The sequence below is a fragment of the Dendrobates tinctorius genome, unplaced genomic scaffold, assembly GCF_039654945.1.
Source record: "Dendrobates tinctorius isolate UK_male_01 unplaced genomic scaffold, ASM3965494v1 ptg000503c, whole genome shotgun sequence".
Classification (NCBI taxonomy): domain Eukaryota; kingdom Metazoa; phylum Chordata; class Amphibia; order Anura; family Dendrobatidae; genus Dendrobates; species Dendrobates tinctorius.
The window spans coordinates 34,003-54,400 of NW_027362162.1; the positions used below are offsets into that span (position 1 = coordinate 34,003).

The 20,398-nt window shown below is 41.6% G+C and overlaps 1 long non-coding RNA gene across 1 annotated transcript in view; it reads left to right on the plus strand.

Moving 5' to 3' along the window:
* Positions 1-19,761, plus strand: part of LOC141078109 (uncharacterized) — a 31,343-nt gene extending 11,582 nt beyond the window's left edge. Inside the window, exon 3 of the long non-coding RNA XR_012227655.1 lies at positions 19,173-19,761. This is a non-coding gene — a long non-coding RNA (uncharacterized lncRNA). The remainder of the gene's footprint in view (positions 1-19,172) is intronic.
* The last annotated feature ends 637 nt before the right edge of the window (positions 19,762-20,398 follow it).

Sequence of the window (20,398 nt, forward strand, 5' to 3'; positions counted from 1 at the left end):
GGGAGAACTGAAGCATGATGGCCTGGCTGCGCATGAATGGGGGGGCCCCTGGCCTGGGGAAAATCATGGCCTTGGCTGCTCACGAATGGTGGGGCCCCTGGGGAGAAGCATGGCTGCTCATGAATGGGGGGGCCCCTGGTGGAGATGCTTGGCTGCTCATGAATGGGGGGCCCAATAGTGTGGTATTATCACCCCCATCATTCCTGCTTTGCACAATAGTGACGTATAATCATCACAGCCATCATTGCTGCTTTGCACAATAGTGCGGTATAATCATCACACCCATCATTGCTGCTTTGCACAATAGTGTGGTATAATCACCCCATCATTGCTGGTTTGCACAATAGTGCCGTATAATCATCACCCTGGTCATTGCTGGTTTGTACAATAGTGTGGTGTAATCATGACCACCATCATTGCTGCATGGCACAATAGTGCAGTAAAATCATCACACCCATCATTGCTGCTTTGCACAATAGTGTGTTATAATCATGACCCCCATCATTGCTGCATGGCACAATAGTGCAGTATTATCATCACCCCCATCATTGCTGCTTTGCACAATAGTGCGGTATAATCATGACCCCCATCATTACTGCATGGCACTATAGTGCGGTCTAATCATCACCCCCATCATTGCTGCTTTGCACAATAGCGCGTTATAATAATCACCCTCATCATTGCTGCTTTGCACAATAGTGCGGTATAATCATAACAGCCATCATTGCTGCTTTGCACAATAGTGCCGTATAATCATCACCCTGGTCATTGCTGGTTTGTACAATAGTGCGGTATAATCACAGCCATCATTGCTGCTTTGCACAATAGTGCGGTATAATCACAGCCATCATTGCTGCTTTGCACAATAGTGCGGTATAATCATGACCCCCATCATTACTGCATGGCACTATAGTGCGGTCTAATCATCACCCCCATCATTGCTGCTTTGCACAATAGCGCGTTATAATAATCACCCTCATCATTGCTGCTTTGCACAATAGTGCGGTATAATCATCACAGCCATCATTGCTGCTTTGCACAATAGTGCAGTATAATCATCACCCCCAGCTTTGCCACCTGGCACTACAGTGCCATGTAATCAAGACTCCCATCATTGCTGCATGGCACAATAGTGCGGTATAATCATCACCCCCATTATTGCTGCTTTGCACAATAGTGCGGTATAATCAGCACCCCCATCATTGCTGCTTTGCACAATAGTGAAGTACAATCATCACCCCCATCATTGCTGCTTTGCACAATTGCGCGGTCTAATCATCACCCCCAGCATTGCCACCTGGCATTATAGTGCTGTATTATCATCACCCCAAGCATTGCCGCCTGGTACTATAGTTCTGTATTATCATAACCCCTAGTATTGCCACCTGGCACTACAGTGCCATATTATCATCACCCCAAGCATTGCCGCCTGGCACTATAGTGCCGTATTATCATCACCCCCAGCATTGCCGCCTAGCACTACAGTGCCGTATTATCATTACCCCCAGCATTGGTGCCTGGCACTATAGTGCCGTATTATCATCACCCCCAGCATTGGTGCCTGGCACTATAGTGCCGTATTATCACCCCCAGCATTGCCGCCTGGCACTACAGTGCCATATTATCATCACCCCAAGCATTGCCGCCTGGCACTATAGTGCCGTATTATCATTACCCCCAGCATTGGTGCCTGGCACTATAGTGCCGTATTATCATCACCCCTAGCATTGCCACCTGGCACTACAGTGCCGTATTATCATCACCCCCAGCATTGGTGCCTGGCACTATAGTGCCGTATTATCATCACCCCTAGCATTGCCACCTGGCACTACAGTGCCGTATTATCATTACCCCCAGCATTGGTGCCTGGCACTATAGTGCCGTATTATCATCACCCCCAGCATTGCCACCTGGCACTACAGTGCCGTATTATCATCACCCCAAGCATTGGTGCCTGGCACTACAGTGCCGTATTATCATTACCCCCAGCATTGCCGCCTAGCACTATAGTGCCGTATAATCATCACCCCCAGCATTGCCACCTGGCACTACAGTGCCGTGCAATCATCACCCCCAGCATTGCCACCTGGCACTATAGTGCCATATTATCATCACCCCAAGCATTGCTGCCTGGCACTATAGTGCCATGCAATCATCACCCCAGCATTGCCATAGCCGCAAAGAACCAACATAGGCAGACCCACACACCAGCATTCAGCTTTAGGAGCTTTCAGAGGGGAGGATGCGATGCCACGTCAATAATAGAGGAACTGACGATTCCAACGCTGACAATGCAATGTAGGAATGAGGCGGAGGGATTTCCGGGAGGCGGAGAGCCGCAGATAACCACTGCGCATGCCCGAGAATCCCAGACCCGCAGTGTGAATAAATCATAAACGACTGCGGGGCGGGATCTCAGGCCCACGCGATATGAAGGCCGGGATGTTATCTGACAGCACGGGCACGTCAGGAAGCGCTGACTGTGCATGCCCACTAAACTACAGTACAGCGCAAGCGCTAGCATTTCAAAAGAAAACGGAGGAGGAGGCGCCAAATACGAAATCAGTGATGAATGCGAGGTGTCTGTCAGAGGGGAAAGACCTGCCCCCCTGTCAAAATTCAGGTATTTTTGAACAATTATATAAACGATTATTTCAGCGGTGTAATGGAAGCTAAGTAACAGAGACACCTTGACAGAATGCAGCATTAGTGCTGCACAAGGTGGCTCTTTTACTTAAAAACGCCTGCGTGGGGGTCACAGGTTCCCTTTAAAGCTATGCTGAACTTTATATATTAACTGGAGGCTGTGCTAGGCTGTATTATATATTACCTGGAGTCTGTGCTGGGCGCTGTATATATTACCTGAAGGCTGTTGCTGTACTGTATATATTAACTGGAGTCTGTGCTGGGCTGTATATATTAACTGGAGGCTGTGCTGGGCTGTATATATTACCTGGAGGCTGTCCTGGGCCGTATATATTACCTGGAGGCTGTGCTGGACTGTATATATTACCTGGAGGCTGTGGTGGGCTGTATATATTACCTGAAGGCTGTGCTGGGCTGTATATATTAACAACTAGAGGCAATGCTTGGCTAGTGGGCTATATATGTTATTTGGAGGCTGTGCTGGCCTGGACATTGTGCATGTCACATGTGTGTTTTTAATCCAGTTTTTTTTCGTGCTTATGCATGATTTGAGACTCCCCACCCCTCTCTTGTGTGACATGCACATAAGGAGTTGTCTTGCACCAAGTGCCCATACCAGAAAGCTCCTGTCTTAATCCTGCTCATCTAGACACTGTTCATATGTTCAGGTTTTAAATACATTAGATAGGAACTGCTTCAATTCGGGTTACCTTGACGTTGGTGAAGCAGCTTGGTATACATTTTTTTGCAAAAACACGTGTCGACTAAATACCCTGTGTTTGTTATTACCTTTTATCAGCACTTGCAGATTACTGTTATATGTCTAATTGCAAGGTATTTTTGCACATTTGTCATTCTGTGCTTTTTGTTTGTATTACCTGAAGGCTGTTGCTGCACTGTATATATTAACTAGAGTCTGTGCTGGGCTGTATATATTAACTGGAGTCAGTGCTGGGCTGTATATATTAACTGGAGGCTGTGCTGGGCTGTATATATTAACTGGAGGCTGTGATGGGCTGTATATATTACCTGGAGGCTGTGGTGGGCTGTATATATTACCTGAAGGCTGTGGTGGGCTATATATATTACCTGAAGGCTGTGCTGGGCTGTATATATTGCCTGAAGGCTGTGGTGGGCTGTATATATTAACTGGAGGCTGTGCTGGGCTGTATATATTACCTGAATGCTGTGCTGGGCTGTATATATTACCTGAAGGCTGTGCTGGGCTGTACATATTACCTGAAGGCTGTGCTGGGCTGTACATATTACCTGAAGGCTGTGCTGGGCTGTATATATTACCTGAAGGCTGTGCTGGGCTGTATATATTAACAACTAGAGGCAATGCTTGGCTAGTGGGCTATATATGTTATTTGGAGGCTGTGCTGGCCTGTATATATAATTTTGAGGCTGCAACTTGCAAATCTAATATATAAAGCTCAAAGTGTGTATGTATGTATGTATGTATGTATGTATGTGTGTGTATGTATGTGTGTATGTCCAGGATAAGCATCCGCACCGTCGCAGCTACAGCCACAAAATTTGGCACAGTCGCACGTCTGGACCACGAGAGCGTCCTAAGCTATGCTGTGAGGCGAAATTTTAACCCCGCGCGTTCCAATTCACCAAACAATTTTGCCTCTATCTACATACTGGGGGAAAAAGTGTGTGCGTATCAAGCCCTGCCCCTCATTATCTCATAATGGTTGCCATGGCGACGCTGATGTCATCATAGGTTGCAAGCCCCGCCGCTCATTATGATGTCATAATGGTTGACCATGGGATGGAGGATGTGTGATGGGTATATGGGCATGGGACTATGGGATGGAGGATGTGTGATGGGTATATGGGCACTGGACTATGGGATGGAGGATGTATGACAGGTATATGGGCACGGGACTATGGGATGGAGGATATGCATGATGGGTATATATGGGCACGGGACTATGGGATGGAGGATGTGTATGATGGATGTATGGGCACTCTACTATGGGATGGAGAATATGTATGATGGGTATATGGGCACGGGACTATGGGATGGAGGATATGTATGATGGGTATATGGGCACGGGACTATGGGATGGAGGATATGTATGATGGGTATATGGGCACGGGACTGTGGGATGGAGGATAATTATAATTTGTTGTAACTAACCACAGTTAGTTACTATGCCCGGGCAGCGCCGGGCTCTTCAGCTAGTAATAAATACAGCCCAGCAGCACCCTACAGATATTATATCCAGCCCTGCATAGCATCAATATCAGATATACAGTACATTTACGGTGGGAAAATCCGCAACAAAAATTGACATGGTGTAGATTTTCCCGCTCTAAAAAACGCAGCATATCCGCTGTTTATTTTAGTGGCACCATGTAACGCGGATCTAGCACAACTGCACTTGCCGCGGCCGGCCGCAAGCCCGATAGAGAATGAATGTGGCTTGCCGGATTGGTGGCAGAGGTGCAGAAGTCTGCCGCATCTGCTGCTAGTGTCGAAAAACGCCAGTGTGAAAGAATCCTTAAGGGCAAAAAGAAAAACCATATCAAGTCGGATGCAGTTTTCGCCTGATCTCATTGGATACAAAAAACTCGCCTATGTGAAGGCACCCTAACTTACTTTCCAGCCACAAACACTAGAGAGTCGTTCCAATGTCAGGTAGAGGGTCACAAACCTATTTGTCCCTATAGGGCCCTATATCTCTCTCCTACCTGACAGCGGAGGTTGGCACCCTCTTGATATGCAAATGGCGCCCCCGCTCCTCGGCGGCTCTCCCTAATCACCCTGTTGACTCCTATCTAAATGACATCAGCTTGGAGTACAACAGATGGCCGGGGACAAAAATATAATAGATAATAACCCCATGCTACAAACCACCAAGACAAAAATATAAGGAATAGTAACTGGAAAAAACTCTAATTTTTGGCAGATTTGTAAACATTTGCTTTGGGAGGAAAAGGGGTCTAAGTAACCCTATTTAGGTGTCTCCCTGCCTGACAGCGGAGCTTTTACACCCTACGTTACTCTGGTGCCCCCGCTCCACGTGGGCTGACCCTTACTGACCCCTACACTTCTCACCCAGAAAGAGGAAAGAGGGTGTCAGAACATATGGCCAAGGGAGACAGGGGTAATAACTTAGAATTATCCCTGAAAAAATCCCCCCCAAAGACAAAAAATGTTTTAATAATAATAATAAAAAAAAAATGTATCTGCAAACTGATGTATACAGTGTACGGGATAATAGTGCATTAGCAAAGGCAGTTGCAAGTAAAGGGGGTAAGATATCAATCAGAACAGATACACAATCATTTAAATGTTCTTAAGCAGCATTAATGTACATTTCTCACATCACAAAACGCTGCTATTGCCTCTAATCCCCAACAACACATTTTTCATATTGCATCATGCCCAAAACAATGAGCCATTGATCGCTCAGGCTCAAAATTGCACTGTCCCCAAAAAAAAAAAAATCAGCAAATTAACAAATATGTAAGAACTTAGCTCATGGCCACTGAAAAATCACCTCAATATATATAGTAGGCGGGGTGATAGTACTTTGACAAAGGCAGTTTCAAATAACGGGGGTAAGGTATCAATCAAAACAGATATACAACCATCTGAGTATTCTTAAACAGCATTAATAAACATTTCTCAAATCACCAACCGCTGCTATTACCTCTAATCCCCCATAACAGCATTTTTTCATATTGCTTCATGCCCAAAAACAATAAGCCATTGATCACCCGGCTCAAATTGCACTATCCCCAAGTATTAAATCAACAAAATTGACAAATATGTAAGAACTTAGCTCATGGCCAATGATAAATCGCCTCGACGCGTTTCCCTCCCGTAAAAGGAGTTCATCAGGAGGCCCATGATGTATTATGAATTATTTACCACTACATAATGGCGGCGTCAGATAGGAAGTAAATGAAAGGAGGTATTTTTGGGACCTAAAATCATGGCGCAGATGAACTATATGAAGTGGAGACATATAAGGATCATAAGTACTATGACCCCATTTTCCTCTATCACTTTGACTAGGTTGTAAGGTCACTATAAATGACCAGTGGTCACCACATACCCATTGATACCTGCAACCAGGCATGACATCTGATGCTCGGAGGGAGCATTCATAATACATCATGGGCCTCCTGATGAACTCCTTTTACGGGAGGGAAACGCGTCGAGGCGATTTTTCATTGGCCATGAGCTAAGTTCTTACATATTTGTCAATTTTGTTGATTTAATACTTGGGGATAGTGCAATTTGAGCCGGGTGATCAATGGCTTATTGTTTTTGGGCATGAAGCAATATGAAAATATGCTGTTATGGGGGATTAGAGGTAATAGCAGCGGTTGGTGATTTGAGAAATGTTTATTAATGCTGTTTAAGAATACTCAGATGGTTGTATATCTGTTTTGATTGATACCTTACCCCCGTTATTTGAAACTGCCTTTGTCAAAGTACTATCACCCCGCCTACTATATATATTGAGGTGATTTTTCAGTGGCCATGAGCTAAGTTCTTACATATTTGTTAATTTGCTGATTTTTTTTTTTTTTGGGACAGTGCAATTTTGAGCCTGAGCGATCAATGGCTCATTGTTTTGGGCATGATGCAATATGAAAAATGTGTTGTTGGGGATTAGAGGCAATAGCAGTGTTTTGTGATGTGAGAAATGTACATTAATGCTGCTTAAGAACATTTAAATGATTGTGTATCTGTTCTGATTGATATCTTACCCCCTTTACTTGCAACTGCCTTTGCTAATGCACTATTATCCCGTACACTGTATACATCAGTTTGCAGATACATTTTTTTTTTTATTATTATTAAAACATTTTTTGTCTTTGGGGGGGATTTTTTCAGGGATAATTCTAAGTTATTACCCCTGTCTCCCTTGGCCATATGTTCTGACACCCTCTTTCCTCTTTCTGGGTGAGAAGTGTAGGGGTCAGTAAGGGTCAGCCCACATGGAGCGGGGGCACCAGAGTAACGTAGGGTGTAAAAGCTCCGCTGTCAGGCAGGGAGACACCTAAATAGGGTTACTTAGACCCCTTTTCCTCCCAAAGCAAATGTTTACAAATCTGCCAAAAATTAGAGTTTTTTCCAGTTACTATTCCTTATATTTTTGTCTTGGTGGTTTGTAGCATGGGGTTATTATCTATTATATTTTTGTCCCCAGCCATCTGTTGTACTCCAAGCTGATGTCATTTAGATAGGAGTCAACAGGGTGATTAGGGAGAGCCGCCGAGGAGCGGGGGCGCCATTTGCATATCAAGAGGGTGCCAACCTCCGCTGTCAGGTAGGAGAGAGATATAGGGCCCTATAGGGACAAATAGGTTTGTGACCCTCTACCTGACATTGGAACGACTCTCTAGTGTTTGTGGCTGGATTTTGAAAATCAGCAATAAGCCTATTTTTTTTTGCCTGTTTTTTAAAGTTTTGAAAACTTTTTAATGATTGGTTAATAAAGTATCTTTTAAGGATTGATTTTTTTTGTATATGAGCCGTTGAATAATTAATCCAGAATTATATTTATTAAGAATTTTTGTCACCCTAACTTACTTGTTGCATATTTAATGAAAAATTAAACAACTTTACTATTTAGATTTGATAGTTGCGTTCTAAATAAATATTACAATGTATATGTTTACATAACTTTGTTGCCCTATGAAGGGCACGGGGGGGGCAGAAAAATTTCTTGCACAGAGGCCCACTACAGTCTGTGTCCGCCCCTGCCCGACTGGTGAAGGGCTGCAGTGATAGTTGACTGTGGAACTTTTTCCCATCTCCCTACTGCATCTGTGAAGCTCAGCCATAGTGATCTTGGGGTTCTCTTTACCTCTCTCACCAAGGCTCTTCTCCCACAATTGCTCAGATTGGCTGGACGGCCAGGTCTAGGAAGACTTCTGGTGGTCACAAACTTCTTCCATTTAAGGATTATGGAGGCCACTGTGCTCTTAGGAGCCTTGAGTACTGCAGAAATTCTTTTGTAACCTTGGCCAGATCTGTGCCTTGCCACAATTCTGTCTTTGAGCTCCTTGGCCAGTTCCTTTGACCTCATGATTTTCATTTGGTCAGACATGCACTGTGAGGTCTTATATAGACAGGTGTGCGTCTTTACAAATCAAGTCCTCTCAGTTTAATTAAACACAGCTGGACTCCAATGAAGGAGTAGAACCATCTCAAGGAGGATCACAAAGAGATGGACAGCATGTGACTTAAATATGAGTGTCTGAGCAAAGGGTCTGAATACTTATGACCATGTGATTTCAGTTTTTCTTTCTTCATAAATTTGCAAAAATTCCTACATTTGTTTTGTTCAGTGAAGATGGGTACAGATTGTGCATTAATGAGAAAAAAAATGACCTTTTTAATTTACCAAATGTTCGCAATGAACCAAAGAGAGACAAATTTAAAGGGGTCTAAATACTTTCCGTACCAACTGTAGACTAAGTTAATTGAACCCATAAATGCAGTAACATTAATAAAATGTACGGAGTTCAAGGTCAGTGTCGAGTTAGGTTATGTGCATACATCTTTTCCAGGAGGCTAACCCATTGAATTTTTTGAAGAGGAAGGTGATTCCAAAAATGCTGTTTTTTTCCTGAAGCATCTTTTTTTAGAGTTTTTTTTTTTAGCATCCCGATGCCATCCATTTACATGGACTGATCTGAGAAGCTGTTATAAAGACTGATGAAACTCAGTTCATTTTTCTTGCACGTGAAAATAAAATGGACATATGAATGAACCCTAAGGAAAAGAAAAACTTCTCTAAAGAAAGCGTTTCCTATTAAAGTGGTTGTTTGGGATTTTAACATTGTTGGCCCATTTCTAGGATAGGACATAAATGTATGACCCATTTGGGTGTGACACCTGGCACCCCGTTGATCAGCTTTTCCAGGTATTGGCCTGCAACTGCTCATATGCTGAGCAGCACAGCAACGTCTACAGAATAGTGGCCGTGGATGGAAACTGCACATCCACCCTCTGTTGATTTGAATAGGGCACTGATGTGCAGTACCCGGACTTGGCCACTCTGCAATCGACTGCGCTGTGCTGTGCAGCTGCGCAACTGGGCTGACAGCGGGAACAACTGATCCACGGGGGTGCAGAGTGTCGCACCCCCATCGATCAGACATTGATGACCTATTCTAAGGATAAGTCAATGTTAAAGTCCCAGACAACCCCTTTAAATGAATGAATTCACCTCTGCTATAACTGTAGCTTATGTACTAGAAAAGAGAACACCCTTTTGTTCGGACACACAGAACCTTGTGCTGCTTAAGTTGATGAAGAAAGCGGTGATGATGGGTTCATGATATAGTGCCTGACTAGACAAAGCCGCTTTACAAGACTTGATAATGAATGCAGACACTGACTATTTCTATCGTTAATAATACTGGGCGCAGGTTGTGCTCTTCTTGCTCATTGCTGAGATAACAGATGGGCCCGTCCATTCACGTCTCTTCCCACCACATTTTGGCAACCAATGAAAGCATTGATCATCCCCGGGACAATTGTTGGCTATGAGTCATCTCTATAAGCTCAGCATTTATTTATTAAGTGCTTGGATAATAATTGAAACAAAACAAGAGAAACTTTCTTTTATTAGAGTTTTGATTTATCTGGTGAAAACTGGTGGCATTGCAAAATGAACAAAACGAACTGCCTAATACTGGATAGATGTACGAACAGAGCATCACAAATAGGAAAGTGAATCAGTGTCATGTGGAAAGGGTAGGAGTAGCTCAGAATTAGGGCTCATTCCCACTTGCAATGAAATCGGACAAATGCAAATCTGATTAAAAATAAGATGCGTCAATTCTGGCACTTAGCCTCGCACTTCTCACATGCCCTGCAGCGGTGGCAAGTGTGGTGGTAGTTGGGGGGGTTGATGTCACCTTTGTATTGTCAGGTGACACCAAACCCGGAGGTTAGTAATGGAGAGGCGTCAATAAGACTCCCCTATTACTAAGCCCATTGTATGAAAACACACACACCCAGAATAAAGTCCTTTAATTGAAAGAAAGACACCGATTCCTTTAATACATCTGTGTATCTATCTATTCTATGTGTATTTACTGTATGTAATCCATCTATTCTACGATGTTGGCTCCTGCTGTGATTTTACACTTCATGGCTGCTGAATTGCCGGCTTTTATTCTATCTAATATATCACACACTCAGGAACAGGCACCGTATTCTGCTTTAACAGTGTAACTTTACGTGATAACAAACAATCCATGGCAATTTCAGTACAGCACAAGTTCATGTTTTCAGCCTGAGCTTTCCCTCTCAATGCTGGCTCCTCTAGCCTGTGAGATGCTCTTTCTGGCTCTGCAATCCCCATATTCCTGCACCCACTTTCCCGTACTGGTTCCCACTATGGCTCCCCTTCACTGGGAGATGAAAACGGTTCCTCTTTCCTGATTCGAGCCATAGGCCCGTATTCTTTATGGGACATCATTGTACCAAGTGGCGGCTGACAGCATTCTTCTTTCCTAAGCGTTCTGTGCCTTTCTGTACTGTGTGGCCCTCTGGCCTATTCTGCCTTCTCCTGAACCACTCTCCAACACTTTCTTAACTTTACACTAATTGTGGTCACTAAATCCTGTAAGGATAGATGCGCTACAATCCCTCCCCCATTATGTAGCAATGTCCCCCATTGTGGCTGCATCCTGGTTTATGAAACACCCCTTTAAGCCGCCTCCATGGAAAGGGTGTCCCGTAGTTCTCACCTCAATAAGGAAAACAGCCTCCAACCGAATCTGGCTGGGAGCTGTAGTGGGATGCAGGAGAGTCGTCTTCTGTTAATGGTTGACTTGGGAAACCCTTGTCCACACTCCATACACACTCATAGGAGATGAGGTTGGAACACTTAGCCATTTATTCCCCTCTATAAATAAATCTGTTAATGTTGTCAAGTAACAGCAAAATAAATAGTATTACACAATATACAAATACAGACACAAGATGGGGTTGGCAGTAAACTTGAATGTTAGGGATGGCGCTTCCCCTTTAAATCACATGCACAATAGCATCACTTAAACTACAAATGACTGCACCAATGGAAACACCACATTCTAATGTTGGTGCCCAGTTGCCACAGATGTTGGCACGCTTGCAGAAACAGTTGGTGCACTCAATACAATAAACAAAATTCCCTACATGGCTTGCCCTATTATAATTCCTCATGCATTGAACCACAAATCCCAGCAATGCTCCATTATAGCTAGCTTTAATACACTTCCCAACAGTGGATTCACAAGTCCTTGTAGTAGCTACTCCGTAATGTAGCAGTTCGGCCATCACACAAGCTTCCAGCCTATGAGTTCAGCTGTGTCATCATACTGACTATTAACTTCATTCAAGGTGTCAAAGATAAGAATACTCATTAATAGTTGGAATAATATTCAATTATTTATTTTTCAATTTCCTATCAGTATGTATTTGGAGTGTGGGAGGAAACCGGAGAACCCGGAGGAAACCCACGCGAACACGGGGAGAACACACAAACTCCTTGCAGTTTTCTTTGGTTGGGTTTGAACCCTAGCGCTGCAAAGCAACAGTGCTAACCACTGAGCCACCGTGTTGCCCAATAGTCTTCAATGTGGCTCTAATTATGATAGGCCTCATGACGAAGACATAAATTAATATAGAAGTCACTTCATCTGTGAACTCTTCTCAGCACAAAAAGTCTGGTAAATGTCGAGAACAGATTCCAAGCCCGGAATCTGCTTCTTTATGCAGCAGGAAACTCACATTATTCCGTGAGTATGTCTGACTGCGGAAAGTCCTATAAGTGATTATGTCCATAAGTGAGTACAGAGACCAAGCCCGGAATCTGCTTCTTTATGCAGCAGGAAACTCACATTATTCCGTGAGTATGTCTGACTGCGAAAAGTCCTATAAGTGATATGTTCATAAGTGAGTACAGAGCCCGAGCCCGGAATCTGCCTCTTTATGCAGCAGGAAACTCACATTATTCCGTGAGTATGTCTGACTGCGAAAAGTCCTATAAGTGATATGTCCATAAGAGTACAGAGACCGAGCCCGGAATCTGCCTCTTTATGCAGCAGGAAACTAGCATTATTCCGTGAGTACGTCTGACTGCGGAAAGTCCTATAAGTGACATGTCCATAAGTGAGTACAGAGCCCGAGCCCGGAATCTGTCTCTTTTTTTCTGACATGTTTTCGTCTTGTAGAAGAGTCGTCACATCTGGCTGGATTCTTTATTCATTGACGGATCACACTCAGGCCTCTCTCTGGAATAGTGATCTGCAGAAATAACAAATATGACTGAAGATGAAACAACTGGATATCATATATAAGTGGCATGCAATGTACTCCTGGTTACTGAATTATTGCCTTGCAAGAAAAGATTTAAGATAATTGATAGTTGCTCATTCTTGGGTTAGGACTATACCCTCTATTCATATAGAGATGGCTGTCAACAAACTTCAGAATGGAGATTAATTACTTTTTGGTGATTTTAACATTGATTCAAATGGTTACTTAGACTCGACTGCTCAGACAGGGTAACTATCCCAAATATTAGACTAATGGCTAAATAAAGAAGAACTACAAGATGTATGTCGGTGTCTAAACATCTCTTCAAGGCAGATCACACACTACTCCGAATCATTACTAGAATGAAATTTGGTTCTCACAATTATATTCTCTTTATCAAAAATGTAAAAAATGGCTACTGGTCAAAAGACACAATCTGACCATTCCCATCTTATCGTACCTTTAAGTTTTCCTCAGGTCCAGCCATAGAAAATTCCAATTTAAGGAGATGCAACTATTATCGCCTTCAGGAGACAATCTATAAAGAAAAAATAGAATCAGGATTATAAAATGATTTTATAAAATAATACAGAAGGCTTATCTATATATACAGTAGAGCATTAAACCTGACGTATTCTACCAGTACATGCGCTTCTCTCCATGAGACACACTATGACATTGTGTTACGGTGGTACTTTACTCCAGTGCAACTCCACAGAGTATTTCCTTCCCAATTTCCTCTATGCTCGAGAGACTGTGGGAAAATGGGGTAAACTTTACCCATATTTTGGATTTGTCCATTTTTAAAGGAATTGTGGAAAGAAACTTCGAACTTATTCCCATGAATTTCTAAATCCAATATTACTCCATAGTTAGTAGTATTACAGCAAGTTGTAGAAGACATTCCACCCGAATTTCAACATATCTCTTGTTACATCTTTTTGGTGATTAAACATTTAATTACAACAAAATTAAAGCAAATAATTCATCAATATCAGACGTAATGGAAGGCGCATCAACACACAATATTAGAAGTTCAACTTTGTACTTGGGTTTTAAAAAAACTTTTTTTACCTATATTGAGTTGGATGAATGTCATGATGTAAATGTGTTTTTTTTTTTTAACACATGCTAAATCCACAACTTAAAAACTAAAGGAGGTATATTACCAAAATATACCAGATATGTACCAAATTAAATGTTTGTAAATATTATGTGCAAAATGCAACATTATAATAGTCGGTTTATTCCTAATAATAATGAGCAGCCTTGACTTTACTTTCTATCCTGTAACTTCGCGTTGTTACCCCATTCTTCCCTTTTTATCGCTCCCCAGTTTATAGTCCTTGTTAACATTATTGTAAAATTTGAAAATGTTAAATAAACAATTGAACAAGATGACCGGACATTTAACTATTTTTTTCACCTGTGCCGTCATTCTCCTGAAACTATCATTGCTCGTCATTTTATTCCTGGGGTTCTCAATTCTCCCTTTATGTAAATCTAGTTTTTATTTTTTTTTAAGTGGGTATGACTTTCAAAATGTTTCTCTTTTTGAGAAATATCTTGATGATCATGCCTAGTTGGCTAAAATGCTTGATAAATATACAGGAAGACATATATCAGGAATGGGGAGATACGAGAGCCACAAACAACGCCAGAAAAAGAGCGGAATTTACACCAGGCTAAAATATCTGCATATTTAGTTATGGAGCTTTGTTACTCTCATGTTATGGAGCTTTGTTATGGAGATAGAGGTATTATACAGATGCTGGGGATTACAGTTACTGATTATGGAGCTAATGCTAATCCAAATTAATTCTGCAAGAGATATGAGTGGGTAATGAACATATTTCTGTATGTACCTTCAGACTCTGTCTCTGCCGTCTTGCGGTCTTTTTCAATAAAGTGGGCACATGCCAAGAAGAATCCTCCTCCAATAGCCACGGCAACGGGACAAAACATGAGGGCGTACTGTAAACGATGGAACCTCCATATAGCCGTGTCTGGATTAAGACTTTTGAAGGTGTTGGATATCTGAAAATATGACAAAATAAATAGTTATGTATGGTTAATGAAAGTAAAAAAAAAACATAATTGACTGGACACAGTTACACTGACAGCAGTCAATGGATAACAATGAAATCTGGTGATCATAGAACTAAAAGGTGCCTCACTGCAGATAGTGGAGGAGCTTCCATCCTCCAAACCATGAACAGCACTGGTACCAGTTTCCACAGCCCCATCACTACACATTGTCTAGAGACAGAATAGCACAATCTCAAACACAGATATCATAATCAGAATTCGGGATTTAAACAACCCGAATAAATATGGGCATCAACCCTGTGGAGCTCCCAAACAACATTCAAACACCAAAACATGGTGCAAATACACCACCAAAGGACAAAGGAATTTTTTAAATAGAATAAAATGTTATATTCTTTAATAGCATAATAAATAAAAAAGACAATGAATTAATAGTGTACCTAAACAGAGCTATCCGAATATGGCCACAGATGCCAAAATGTAAAACATGATGCTACAAACAAGACAAAAGGCTACTTTCACACTTGCGTTTTTTTGTGCTTCGCTGCGTGCGCAGTGCAAATGCGCATAAAAAATGCGTCATGCGTTTTTAATGCGTTTTCTTGTTTTTTGTGCAAGGTTTTTACAAAAAAGGCATGCGTTTATAAAAGCAGATGTGCGCATAATCATGCGCACGTCAGCGCTCCCATAGACTTTGATGTGTTTTTGGGTGAATTCCGTGCGCATGCGTTTTTTTGAGACAGGTCGGACGCACCAAAAATGCAACAGGTTGCATTTTGTGCGCCTGGGTGCACACTACGAAAAAATGCATGAGCATACAAATGCATACAAATGCATGGCAATGCGCATCCATGTTAAATATAGGAAAAACACATGCGCATATATGCGCAAAAACGCAGCGCAAAAAAAGTGTGAAATCAGCCAAATCAAGGGAAAAGGTAATACATTATTATTGACAGTATCCCCAATCAGAATATTAGTTCAAAATAAAGTGCCAGAGCATATTCTCCAAAGATATAGGGATGACCAAATCCTAAATGCATATAGGTAATACTACAATAGCATGGAGATTTCTCCTAGTTCTCTGGTCAGTGACCTATCACATAGAACTCACCACCTAGTAAGCTAAGGGGCCATAAATACTATAAATAGTTCTTACCCATATTGATGTCCATCTGTAGCCACAGGCCCCGACGTGCATTTCGCAATGGCTTCCTCGGCGGGCTGGGAAGGCCCCCCGAGGATCCCTATATCTTTGGAGAATATGCACTGGCACTTTATTTTGAACTGATATTCTGATTAGGGATACTGTTGATAATTATGTGTTACCTTTTCCCAAGATTTTGTCTCGTTTGTAGCATCATGTTTTACATCTTGGCATCTGTGGCCATATTCAGAGACCTCTGTTTATATACACTATTAATTCATTGATTGTCTTTTTTATTTATTATGCTATTAAAGAATATAACATTGTATTGTCTAGAGACAGGACTGATGTGACTTCCTCCTTCAGCAGATGATCTATGACAACTCCAGGACATCTTGTCTTTGGAGTTCTCCTGCCGTGCACACAAGGTAAGAATAGTTTGCTGGTGCATAGCTTCCATATATTGTCCTGCTGGTTAATGTATGTGTATGGATACTACTTGTATGTTCTGAATGTCTGCTGTCTGCAGAGGTAGAATTCGCAGAATAAATGATCATTAGGCCATGAACATTCATTTGCAGGACACAACGTTCCTAAAAGCGATTGTTCATTTTGCTAAATGTGACCACCTAATAAATTATCTAATTACTTAAAGTGGTTATGTAAAGAAAAGATCAATAATACACATGAAAATAAGCAACTTTGCAACAGATCTTATCTTGGACTTCAGAAAGGCGGATATTAATAGACACAGAAATAGGGTAGGAGAGGTCCAATGGTTGGATGTTCTAGAGGACAAATGTCCAAGAAGGATGGGAGATTTTGCTAAATTAAATTCTCACTGCACAATCTGTAACAATTCCGAAAAGAAGGAAGAATTGGAAGTATTTAAAGAGACCAAGATGGATGACCACAGAACTTAAACACTCGCTAAAAGGGAAAAAAATAAATATATATCAAATGGAAAGATGGGGCATATCTTAAGAATAATGTATTGCTGTTTGCAGGGAATGCAGGGCAAGCGTTAGAAGAGCTAAAGCCAGTAATGAAATTAAGCTTGCAAGGTGAGGACAAAAGCAGTAACAAAGGATTTTGGGGGTATGTGAAAAGCAAAAGAAAAGTCAAAAGACAGGATTTTTACAAAATGAAAAGAGTCAAGTGGTCAAAATTGATGTTGAGAAGGCCAAACTTTTAAATTCATATTTTGCCCCTGTGTTCTCTAAGAGAGCAAATGTAACATCAAATGATCATTGGTGTGCTATCGAAGGAATAAATTGATTCACACTATCCATAAACAGAAATATCGTGAGAGAACACTTAGACAATTTACATTAATTTTAATTTCCTGGTCCAGATGAATTACATCCTATGATTCTAAAAGATGTAGCAAAAGAAATTGCAGAGCCACTAGGAAAAAACCTGGAAGAACAGGAAAAGTCCCGTAAGATTAGAGAAGGGCAAATGTCCCTATGTGCAAACAAGGAAAGACATTAGAACCAGGAAATTACAGGCCAGTGAGCCTTACTTCTATACCAGGAAAGATCTTTGAACAAATTATTAAACAGCATGTATGTAAGTACTTGGATAAGATTACAAGTAACTAACAAGAGCCAGCATGGATTTGTAGCAAACAAGTCATGCCAGACTAATCTAATTTCCTTCTATGATGGAATCTCTAACTGGGTGGATCAGGGAAATGCGGTAGATATTGTATATTTTGACTTCAACAAAGCGTTTGATAAAGTATCTCATACAATTCTTATTGAAAAAATGACCAGGTATGGGATTGACAAGGCTACGGTTAGGTGGATTCATAAATGGCTCAATGATCGTTCTCAAAGAGTGGTAATAAATAACTATTTATTACCACTCTTTGAGTACGATTAGTAGCACATCCAATTGGAAGAGTGCTTCAAGTGGGGTACTACAAGGCTCTTTCCTGGCCACAGTGTTGTGCAACATTTTTATAAATGATCTAGATAAGGGAACTGAAGGTAAACTGATCAAATTTGCAGACAATGAAAAGCTAGGAATGAAGAGCTAACGATAGAGAAGATAGAGAAAGGACTCAGAAGGATCTAGATAAACTTGAATAATGGGCAGTGACTAATAGAATTATATTTAACATGGAGAAATGCAAGAATCTACATGTGGGCAAGAAAAACTAAAATTCCAATTACGGAATGGGAGGAATAGAACTAAGCAACAGTTTGTTTGAAAAAGACGGTATACTAGTAGATCACAGACTGCACATGAGATAACAGTGTGATACAGCAGCAGCAAAAAAAGGCAAATGCAGTTCTAGGATGTATTAAGAAAAGCAGAAAAGAGTCTAGATCACGTGAAGTAATTATCCCCCTCTACTCCTCTTTGGTCATACCTCATATGGAATACTGTGTCTAGTTCTGGGCACCACATTTTACAAAAGACATCGAAAAACTGGAGAAAGTTCAGAGAAGAGGTACCAGGATGGTGAGCGGACTGCAAAGTATGTTCTACGAGGAACGGTTAAAGGATCTGGGAATGTTTAGCTTGCAAAAAAAGCTAAGAGGAGACTTAATAGCTGTCTACAAATATCTGAAGGGCTGTCACAGTGTAGAGGGATCACCCTTATTCTCATTTGCACATGGAAACATGAGAAACAATGGAATGAAACTGAAAGGGAGAAGATACAGATTAGATAATAGCAAAATGTTTTTGAAAATGAGGGTAACCAATGAGTGAAACAGGCTACCACGAGAGGTGGGAGTTCTCCTTCAATGGAAGTCTTCAAACAGAGGCTTGCCAGACATCTGAGATGGTTTAGTGAATCCTGCATTGAGCAGGAGGTTGGACACGATGACCCTGGAGGTCCCTGCCAACTTTAACATTCTATGTTTCTAGGATGTTCAAATGGAAAAAGATGTATGAATGTAGCTTTAAAGTGATGTGAAAATATGTAAAAGTTATTTACCAGCCTGATGACATAGGAGCTTCCGACAGTCCCCAGCTCGGACGCTATCATAAATATGGCTTGTGCTGTTGATCGTCTTGCAGGAGATACTACATACTGAAACAAGAGAATATTCTGAGTGAGCAGAAGTAAGTCACGGGACGCAGCAAGACAAGAGAACATTGGCAAAGTGAACATATGTGAAACAGAAGTAAAGAGCACAGTCAGCCAGGATTGAAAAAAAAGCCCAGAAGCCCGTTATGTACTGAGATTTTATTAAAGAAGTTTTTAATCTTCTTGGGCCAAGTCTATTTTGGAGTTTAGTTGGGAATTATCCAACAAATGCTTGGATACAGCCAGGATTAAGGGGCCTTGATGGGTGAAACAGAACATACAGGCTGACTACATAAATATAATTTTAGCTTTGCTAAGTTTAGCGCTTTTCTCCACTCACCTGGCGAATATCAGCCGAAACGGAGCAGTTCAGATTCAGACACATGATTCCGATGGACATAAACACCTGCAGAGATAAGGAACAATACATATACACATTATAGAATGTAGTAGATAAGCCCCGAAAGGCAGTGGCCGCAGCTTGTAGCGGAAAAGCGAGGTGACCGGTTCCCTTTAATCCATTCATCCCCAGTTTCCATACATTCCTAGACAGCCCCCGCCATAGTCTATGATTTCTACCGCTCATTACATCCGTCCTATTTCCGAGACTCAGTAAGGTTATAAAGCAATCTACACATCAGGTACTTACATATGTGGCCACGATACTGATGTTTCCCATAAATAGAGCCACGGCCAAGAAAACGATGCAGCCGAGCAGGCCCGAAGCACAAACCATCGGGTCGGCACGAGGGTTCTTCCTATATATCTTGGCTATCTTCGCACCTGTTACAACTCCCAAGATGCCAGAGATGCATGAAATTAACCCAAAGATCAGACTGCAAAGGAAAGTGGTAAAGAGATTAGTGAAGGAGCTCGAATGAATGAAATATAAATAATTTGATACAATAATCATTTAAAATATAATTTTTTTTTAAAGAGAAAACTGGGGTAGAGGGAATATTAAATTCCCAACAGTGATTGTCAAATCAAAGTTTGGTAAACTTGTACCTGTGATAGTCACCGCCGACTTCAGTCTGATTTTGTGCGCTCTCTTGTATGATGTCCCGGGCACGGTGCAGGAAGATAAGACCGTAGGAGCTGATGGCACCGGCAGCAAACTTTACAGCCGTCATGCCAAGAGTGCAAAACATAAAGCTTGGGCTGCAGAAAGGGGAAAGGGGAAAAAAACATGTAAATAATGTAGAAGTCACGGGGT